The sequence below is a fragment of the Gracilinanus agilis genome, chromosome 1, assembly GCF_016433145.1.
Source record: "Gracilinanus agilis isolate LMUSP501 chromosome 1, AgileGrace, whole genome shotgun sequence".
Lineage (NCBI taxonomy): Eukaryota > Metazoa > Chordata > Mammalia > Didelphimorphia > Didelphidae > Gracilinanus > Gracilinanus agilis.
This window is the reverse complement of record NC_058130.1, coordinates 276425013-276434542: the sequence shown is the minus strand read 5'-3', so window position 1 is coordinate 276434542 and position 9530 is coordinate 276425013. Positions and strand designations below refer to the sequence as shown.

The following is a 9530-nucleotide window of genomic DNA, read 5'->3' as shown; positions in this document are numbered from 1 at the left end:
AAATATAATTATAATATTGGTTCCATTAATATGAACTTCTGGGTGTCTTGACTCACTTTATGAAGTGCACTACTTCAGTTCAGAATGAGAAAAGGACAAACGTTATTATGGCCCTGTCTTCATTTTTATATTAATATTTTATTGCCATTTCTGCTAGTATAGCTTCTATGTAAAAGAGGCCTTTTTGAATATTGACATGCAGAATAAGGTGCTAGAAATGTTCCAGGATGTTCACAAGATAGACAAACACTTCAGGGCTCTTATAGAACCCCTACATTTCTCTTCCTGAAAGCAAGGTTCACCCCAACAAAAATTCTCCTTGACCCTAACTCAAATAAAGTGGATCTAGCTCTCCTCACCTTCCTGGGGCACTTTGGGAGGATGGTCTGTCATCTGAGGCTGTCGTTTTGGCCTTCCTTGTTATCCTAGTACTCCTCTCCCCCAACTCGGTATCAGATCACAAACTGGACCACAGAATTGAGCCCCAGAAGGTAGAATCAGAAAGTGAACACATCTGAATCACTAGCTCTACCATGCCAGCGGGATCCTGCTTCTTGCTGGGCTATTGTAGGTGTAGCACACAGTCACCTGCTTCTCAAAGGCCACGTTAAGCACCTAGATGGTGCCACTTAAGTCAAGGTCTGAGCTTGTCACCCACTCCAGGCAGACCTGCTGGTTTTGTAGCTGGGTAGAGAAATCACTACAGTCTACAGGCTGCAGGAAGTCCAGAACGAGGGGCCGGAGGGTGAATTTCAGGTCCTGGCTACTGCAGCAGAGGTTGGTGTTGATGGACTGCCTTGAGAGGATATGCATCGGGATTGATGGGTCTTCTCCGGCATTGAAGATCTTTACTTGGGACAGCTCCAATGCCAATGCATCTGCAAATTGCTCCTGGTTCTGATGACTACAGCCAGGTTGGCAATGGCCCCCACCCCCAAACCCCCGCAGTCCCCGATGCCTTTTTCTTGCACTCGAGGGAGCTTGGGATAGAACAGGTCCAGTGGTGAATAATGGGGCTCAAACAGGTAGAGGGGCTGGACTGCTGTTGTTGGCCCTGCAGCACTGGAGCTGAGAAGAGTTTGCTTGGCCTTGGTTCCTGGGACATACCCCTGTCCAAGTCCATAAGGCTGCTGAGGCTCCTCAGGGCAGTCCAGGTTACAAACTGACTCAGTCAAGGAGAGGGGGCCATGACAAGAGAATCGGGTCCTTTAGACATGCCTAGGAGTTGCTGGGCTAAGGACGGTCCCTAGCCCGGATGAAAAAGGAGGAGGGTTGGGCATGGGGCTAGCAACCCCACCCTGTAAAAACTACATCTGCTAAAGAAACTGCAACCTAAAGTAGGGGCAGCTGGGCTAGCTCAGTGGATGGAGAGCCAGGCCTAGAGACGAAAGGTCCTAGGTTCAAATCCAGGCTCAGACAATTCCCAGCTGGGTGACCCTGAGCGACCCATTGCCTACTGGTTGTGGCCCTATGCTCCTAGAATGGAGTCCCAGGATTAAAAAAAAAAAGGAGTTGCTGGAGAGATTGAGATGAAAGACCAAAGTCCAAGGCCCTCTTCTCTTCCTACCTCTCTCCTGACCACCCAGTCTCTGGCAGCTTTCAGCACATCTGTCTGACAGTACCTTTACAGAAGCCTGAGCAAGAACCAGAGATGTCACAATATCGTTGCATAGTGCAGCTAGAGCTGAAGCCACTGGGGACTCCCTTTTGTCCAGGGACCTTCTTCTATCTCCTGCTTCCACAAGTGCCCTGAGTTCTTTCCCTTTGCTGCAATTAAAAAGATGTTTCAAAAAGGAATTATTTCACTTCCTCCTTCCCTTCAGTATCAGTAACTTGTAGGAGCCCCATTGGGGTTTTGGAGGGTTGGTGGATGTCTTCCCCTCCTCCTAAATTGAAAAAAGGTGGGGGACAGAGGTTACTGGAAGGGTAAATTCCTCTGCCCCACCCACCAGCCCCTAGGATAGGTTCATCTTCATAAATTGGACATCCTGTTTAAATTCTTGTATATCCTGGGGTGTGAAAGGCCTACGTTGTCTTAATGTTAACACATTCCCAGTTTGTACTACGGTGGGCACTTCCCTAAGAGGAAGAGGCCTTCATGGGAATTTGTCAGTGGTTTGCTTCCCTAGGAATTGTCTGTGTGGATATAGAGGCAGTACAGGTAGGAATCTGTATGATAGGAGGTGGAAGGTTTCTTGTGGCTGGGGTTGGTTATGGGGTGGGAGAAGGATAGGGCAGGATAGGGCATCAGGAGGAGTAGGGGAAGGAGGTTTAGCTTGGAGTTGCTCAATACCAGAGAGGAGGTTTTTCAACTTAGACATAGGAGAGGGGTCTTCCATGTCTATTTTAGGATCTATTTGTCTTGGTAGTTCAGGAACAGGCTTGTAAAAATCAGACATTACTTGGATAGAATCTTTCTTTGCCATTAGACCATGCAAGAAGTGTTTGAAATTGTCCAATTGAATTTGTACCTTGGCCTGCATTTCAGTTTTCATTTTATGTATGGTAACTTTTTGTGTTTTATTATGATTTGGAAAAGAATATTTCCTATCAACATAAGGAGAAGGTGGCAATCCAAAAACTTAAAGGTTCCCAAATGAACAAAGCCAAAAAGTTTTCTTGTAGAGTAGCAATAATGTTGCTTAGTATTGTATTTACAAAGGTCATATTAAAGGAAAATGAAAACAAAATAATTTTCAATGTAATTTTATCCATTTACTATGTATTTTTTATATTTTTAATTTTTAAATTATTATTATTATTATTTAGATAAATAGTCAATACTGGCCTCTAATGGAGAAAAAGCAACAGGGAGGGCTAGAATCCAGGTGAGAGTAAGGTAATCATTTTTTCCAGGAATCTAAATGGAGAATTTGGCTACAAAGGCAGGGGTGAGGAGGTTTAAGCCAAGGATTATGGTCTGGTTTTAGGGGTGAGGACTCCTCTTAGCTAAAGTGGAAGAGGGTTTTTTTAAGCTAAGAAGGAATATAGGGAGTAAACTGGGGGGTGTTTTTTAAAGACTTAGGAGAGAGGACCAGTACCCCCTGCAGGGGTTAGGAACTAACCAGCTGCCCAGTGAGGGAAAAAAGAATCCCCCTCCACTGGGCTGGGGTTGGGGGTAGAGAGTTTAAAGCTTACCAGTAGCTGCAACAGCAAGCTGCCGTAACAGTAGGAGTTAGCAGGAACATCCTCTGCAAGGGAGAGATCCGGCTACCTGACTCTCCTGTTGGGCAGGTGTAGGCAATGAGCCTGAAAAATGCTCTGAAGGGTTTCCCAGAGGGAGAAAAGAGAAGGGAGAGGGGAGCCCATGACAGGAGAAAAATCCCGGGTTTCTCTTACTCACTTTAAAGTTCTCTGTCCCTTCATGGTTGCCAAAATTAAATTGTGAGAAAAAATTAATAATAAAGTGAAAAAGTGGGGAGAAAAAGATTCTTTTAGTAAAGTGAGTAGAGCACAGAGAGCCAGAGTCCCACACCTGCATCACTTTACCAAAAGAACAAGATCCAAAAAAAAGAGCCCCAAAGTGTGAGTCTCAGCTAAATTTATCTCCCCAAACCTGTGAGGGATGGGGGGGGGGACACCCACTCTGGACATGAGCATGTAACTTAAAAGGATGCTGGGTAAATATAGTTAAAGTGTTTTCTATTTTCACAGTAGTCTCTAAATGAAGTAATTGACATATGAGGCATCTTAAGTTTGACCTGTGAAAAATGGGACAACAGCAGCTTGATTTAATAGCTTTTTCTAAGAGCTAGGACATGCAGAAAATAACCTCAGAGGAATACTATTGATATGTCATGAATGATAAAGAGATTCTGCCCTTTAAGTTTAATGTGGTAACATAATTGCATTAGTAAGACACAGAGGTTTACAATCAGAATTAGGCAGACTGCAAATGAACATTAGTTTTGAAACTGGTGCCTTCAATTATGTTTGCTATCAATATTTTCCATGCAGGAAGCCAAATTATGGTTATTTTTTAAGCTGACTTCACATGAAATATAGATGATTAATGTAGAATGTCTCTTTCATTATTGGTCACTACTTTATTCTATGTGAGTTTGACTTTATACATAGGCCCTGAACCCACCACTACCCATTTTATCCCTCTTAAGAGATCTTTTCTGAACACATTCAAATAAAGTATTTTCTTGCTCAGTACAACCTGATTCTGGTTATAGAGCATGAACAAATTCATGGGATCAAATCACCAGCAATTTGCTTCTCCAACTTGCATTCTTAAATCAGCTTTTAAATGGATTTATGTTGCCTGTGGATATAAAGCACCAGAGTAAAACTAAACCTTTCTGATTTCCAAATCAGCATTTAAAGAGCTATAATTCATATTTAATGAAGAAAAACAGCTAAATAAGCATCCACAAGCATTTAACTAGAGACTTTATGCACATAAAGTTTTTATCCCCTGCTAAAAGCCCCTTTACCATCTCTTTTTATTATACTTTGATGCAAAACACTAAAAGGAAGTTGGATATTGTTAGAATGCTATTAAATTATAAGAGAACAAATATTAGGAATAAATTTCATCCCAGTTAACTAAGGCAGGGCTGGCAATTTTCCTGACTTGTGCTTGACATTTTCTTTTCAAAGGAAGAAAAAGCTTTATTGTCAACAGAACATGAAGTGATATTGAGGCCATATGTCTCTAACCTTTTGTATAAGAATGAGGCTATTTCTTTTTTTCAAGTTTTGACATCTTGCTTGTAAATGAGTTTGCTTTACCTGTAAAATGGAATTTGGCCAGTTCCTGAGACACACAGATGCACTACTGGGAGTAAGCCACATTCTTGTAGATAAAGATAATTTTCAATTGATGAGAAATGTGAGCATGTCTATGTTACAGCACTGTTCAATTGGTAATATGTTATATATACCTTGAATCTCTTCAATCAATAAAATCACAGTTCAGAGTCAGAGAAAAGAGTAGCTCCAAGCAAAAAAAACCAAAAAATAAAAAAAAAAAAAACAAAGAAAATGTGTGCCTGTTCCATGGGCTAGTGGAAATCCACAGGCTGATTTTCAGCCTGAATCAGATTCAAAGTATATGATACTTTGGTCTCATTCTCTAATCCTGACCACAGTTGTGGAGGAAAAAGGAAGCATTGTTCAGAAGATAAGAACTGAAAAGACAGCTACTCTCCCTTCAAATGCATGTGTGCCCTCTGGAAGTCAGCTTTGTAGTGAGGCCACTAAAATATGTGCTCTCCATGAGTTCATTATCTTTACCTACCTTAACAACTGTATCTTCCTCCCAGCTCATTTAGCCAGATCCATTTTCCCTTGTTCTCATATTGATGAGCATAGACTCAAATACCCTCCCCACTTCCCCATCAGCTACTTAAACCTTTATAGATATCTTTTGAAATATGAAAGAAAAACAGAGGCATAGTTGTGGTGATTTCCTTTAGGCTTTCTTCTTGATTTTCTTTAGCTCCTGGGTATAGTATGCAGGCATTTGAAAGTATAATTACATTGAGCAAGGGGAGAAAAAGACCTTGGGTAGCTGTTCTTCAAATTTCAGCAATGCTAAGTGTTGAGAGACCTCAGAAGGATTGAATCATTGAATTTCAGAGCTAGGAGTAGCCATTTCCATAACTACTGAGAGCATCATCTTGTGTAGCAACACGACCTTTCTGCCTGAGGCCCCAAGGCATAACTTACACAAAGTTAGTTTGATGCCAGGAGGGCCAGTTCAGATCCTTATGAAATCTCTGATTTTCTCAACTCTGCTAGAGAGGAAAATTTGAATTGACAATTAGTTCAAAGGTCAAAAAAGAGGAGAGGAAGAGGAAAAACATGGCTGAAGTGACATACTCGTAGATGGAATGGAGTGCTCTATTTATCTCCAGATTGAAATATTGGTCACATTCAAACAATAGTACTGTTCTTCAGTAAAAGTAGGAACAATGTGTTGCCAGGAATATGAGTCTTAAAGAAAAAAATTTTAATGAAAATTAAATCCTCAGTTCCAAAGATTTATTCATCAAAGTTTACAAAATCACAGGAAGGCAGAAAGCAAAGAAGGAAGGAAAGCAACAACAACAACAAAAAAGGAGGGAGAGAAATAAGAACTGTGTTAAACACATTATATGAATCGTCTTATTTGATACAGATGATATAGAAGTTGATGAATAGAATGCTTATATCAGGAAGGGGCATCCAGTTATAATAATAACAAATAATAATAGCATTTTGATAGCCCTTTAAGTTTGTAAAGCAATTTACATAACATCTCATTTGATACTAACAATGACTCTGTAAAGTGGGTTTTGTTATTATGACTAATTTGCAGATGAAGAAACAGAGGCTAAGAGGTTAAGTGGTTTGACCCGGGTCACACAGTTATTAAGTGTTTGCAGCAATATTTTAACTCAAGTCTTCCTGATTCCAAGAAGTCTATTGCTCTGTACTACATAGCTGCTATTTTCCTGATGGGTTGTCTGGTCCAACTCATAGCTAAACTAGAATCATTGCTGTGACATACCCAATAAAGTTATCAAGCCCTTGCCTGAAGTGATCTCTTGAAAGAAGCTCACTAATTCATAGGAGCTCCCTCACTTTAGGATGACTCATATTTAGAGAGTTTTTTCCTTTTAATGAGCCAAAATCTTCTCTGAATCTTTATCCATCACTATTAGTTATGATCTTTTTCTAAATAGAATTTATTTAATCTATCTTCCATATCAGCTTAGACAGTGAGGTGAAACTAATTACCCAGTAGTACTGCCCTAATAGAAAAAGCATAATACCACAATAATAACTTTGTCTTTCTGCTAAATTTTTGTATGATTATACCTCCTTAATCTAAGAAAAACCCAGTTTTGTGTTCTATTGTCTTAATAAAAAAGGACATTTAAATTATGTTTAAAGGTTTGAAGAATGCATTACATTTATAATTTCATTTGCTCCTTCCAAAAACTCTTTGAGTTAAAAACTAGAGATATCTCTATTGTACAGATGATGAAACTGAGACTTAGAGAAGTGAATTGACTAACTACAACACTCTAATTGTCAGAGATGAGATTTTAACCAATTGATTTACAGATCTCGAGTCCCACATTCTTTCCACTATACTACATTGTCTTCAGAGATATATAGTGCTAAAACATTTTCAAAATGCTTTATATCTATTTCTAATGTGTTTCTCTTTGCAAACCTGTGACTCAGGTATTTATATACATGCATGCATATGTAATACCATTTTACATTTGATATAAGCAAGGCTGGGTAGTGATTAATCCAAACCACATACATAATAAGAATTTGACATAGTGTTTGATACCACAACTCTACTAACTCTTTACAATTTTTTTGTTTTAATTCTACCCCATTCCTTAGTGATGAAACTATGTATATGAAGTTTTAGGTGAAGATTAGAGTTTAGTAATTTACTCTAATGAACAGCATCTCCAATTTGGGGAAACAGATGGTTAGGTGTGAACTCAAACGTAAATGGACTTTATCATTAGAAGATTATTTTCCATAGAAATAATTTGCTGTGGAGAAGTTTCAGAGTCAAACTATAAGTTGATTTCAGGCAAAAAAAAATCTCTCGTACAGATGAGACAGGCAGATTAAGAGCTACAAAAATTATTGATTGTGAATATTCTATAAGGCATGATGACATTAATTTACTAGAGACCTTTTAAGAGTTAACGCATTTTCAGATCTGCTTGTTAAAACTACAGTATTCCTTTACACATTCCTCCTCAACTTCCCTATCCTACCTTCTTCTGCCACCAAAAAAAGATGATCTAATTTTGTTCCTTACATTTCTCTGAGCACTTAATAGAATATGGTTTTCCTTTTTTCTTTTTCTTGTCTGGACCCATATTTACAATTATTTTAGTATTCCTTATATCAACATAATTCATAGTCAGGTGATTTTTCTGACTTCTCTAACTCCCATTAATAAAATTCTTGAAAGCAATCTCTATGCCATATTTTACAATTCATACTGTATATCCCCAGTGTCCAGCATGGATACTTGTAAAAAGTAGATGCTTAAAAATGTTGATTTGAATTACATTGAATAGGTTCTGCCCTGTTAGATATAAGCACAATCTTACCTTGCTTTATTGGTTGGGTAGCACACATGAAATCATTGGAAAAGTTGTTTGTCATGGATGGAAAGCATTAATGATGGTAGGGTCAATAATGGACTAGGATTTTTGAAAATCATCATTCAGACCATCTTTTTTTTTTGTTTGTTTTTTTTGCTCTTGAAATATCCTTGGATCATATCCAAGACATCATCCTCTTTTCATATCCTTGTTTATTTACTTTCAGTGCTATAGCCATTATTTTAAGGACTTTGGATCCAATAACAATGGATATTGCATGTTCTATTTGTGGCAAAGAAATTAATCCTAATCAAAAAGAAGTCTTTTTTTTTATTCCATGAATCCCAGCCAGAATGTCAAACTGACTGCACTGTCAGTTCTCAAGAAAGCATCATTTAAGATAATGGGTAAAATGAAACATTATATAGAAAGGGGGTTTAATTTCTTAGCATGTCATGATTAAATGAATACTACTCACATTAAACAAGGCAAATGTTTGGTCAAATAGGGATAAATGAAAAGGATGTATTGTAATGACCTTATTCTGCCTATTTGTTTTATCTCTTCCCTTTTCCTTCTAATTATTATAAATGCACTGTTATTCTTTTAAACACCACTCCAATCAGTAAGGATTAAGTCCTGCAAACAAAGAATTCTTATCTCAGAAAAGTATTGGGAGATTAAGGTATGTGAATGTGCTTTGAAAAAGAAGTTCATGAAAAAATTATTTCATGTATAGTATTTTTTGGAAATTGTTTTCATATTTCATATTTGTATTTCTTGTTTGATTGCCTAATAATTAAAAGGTAAACTGGTGTAGTAGATAAAGTGCTGCACTTGTAGTTGGAAAGATATGAATTTAAATTCCACTTTTCATTCTTCCTACCTGAATGAGTGAATTTAACCTCTGTGTGCCTCATGTAATATATATTATAAATCCTGATGGATTTCAATTTAAAATCTGCATTAACAGAGGAAAATTGCTTATTGTAAATTCTATTATCTAAAGAAATCACAAATCCTCCATGTGAATTTATAATGAAATTATTTTAAAAAAGAAAAATATCCAGAAAGGGTGTACCAGTATCAGTTGTGAAGATGATGGCAATGAATCAAAATATGATGAGTTGGTTTTTGCCCTGCCTTTTGAAAGAAATTCATTTACTAATTCTTTGAGTTATATATTTAGAACTAGAAGGGGTTTTATTTGTCATCTACTTCAGTAGTCTTCAAAGTGAGGTGTGAAAAATGATTCATTTGGGCAGAAAATATTTTTTAAAAATTAACTTGTATTTAATATTAGTTTAACACTGTAGCCCTTACTTGTTCCAGATATCAGATGACCACCTCTAATACATGGTATATTAAATATCTAAAAGGAAGAGTCATTTCCCTTCCCTTCCCTTCCCTCCCTTCCCTTCCCTCCCTTCCCTTTCCCTCCCCTCCCCT

The 9530-nt window shown here is 37.8% G+C and overlaps 1 pseudogene; it reads right to left on the bottom strand.

The window, feature by feature from the left end:
- Positions 1 to 330: 330 nt before the first annotated feature.
- On the bottom strand, positions 331 to 1216 carry LOC123232516 (annotated as a pseudogene).
- Positions 1217 to 9530: the final 8314 nt, after the last annotated feature.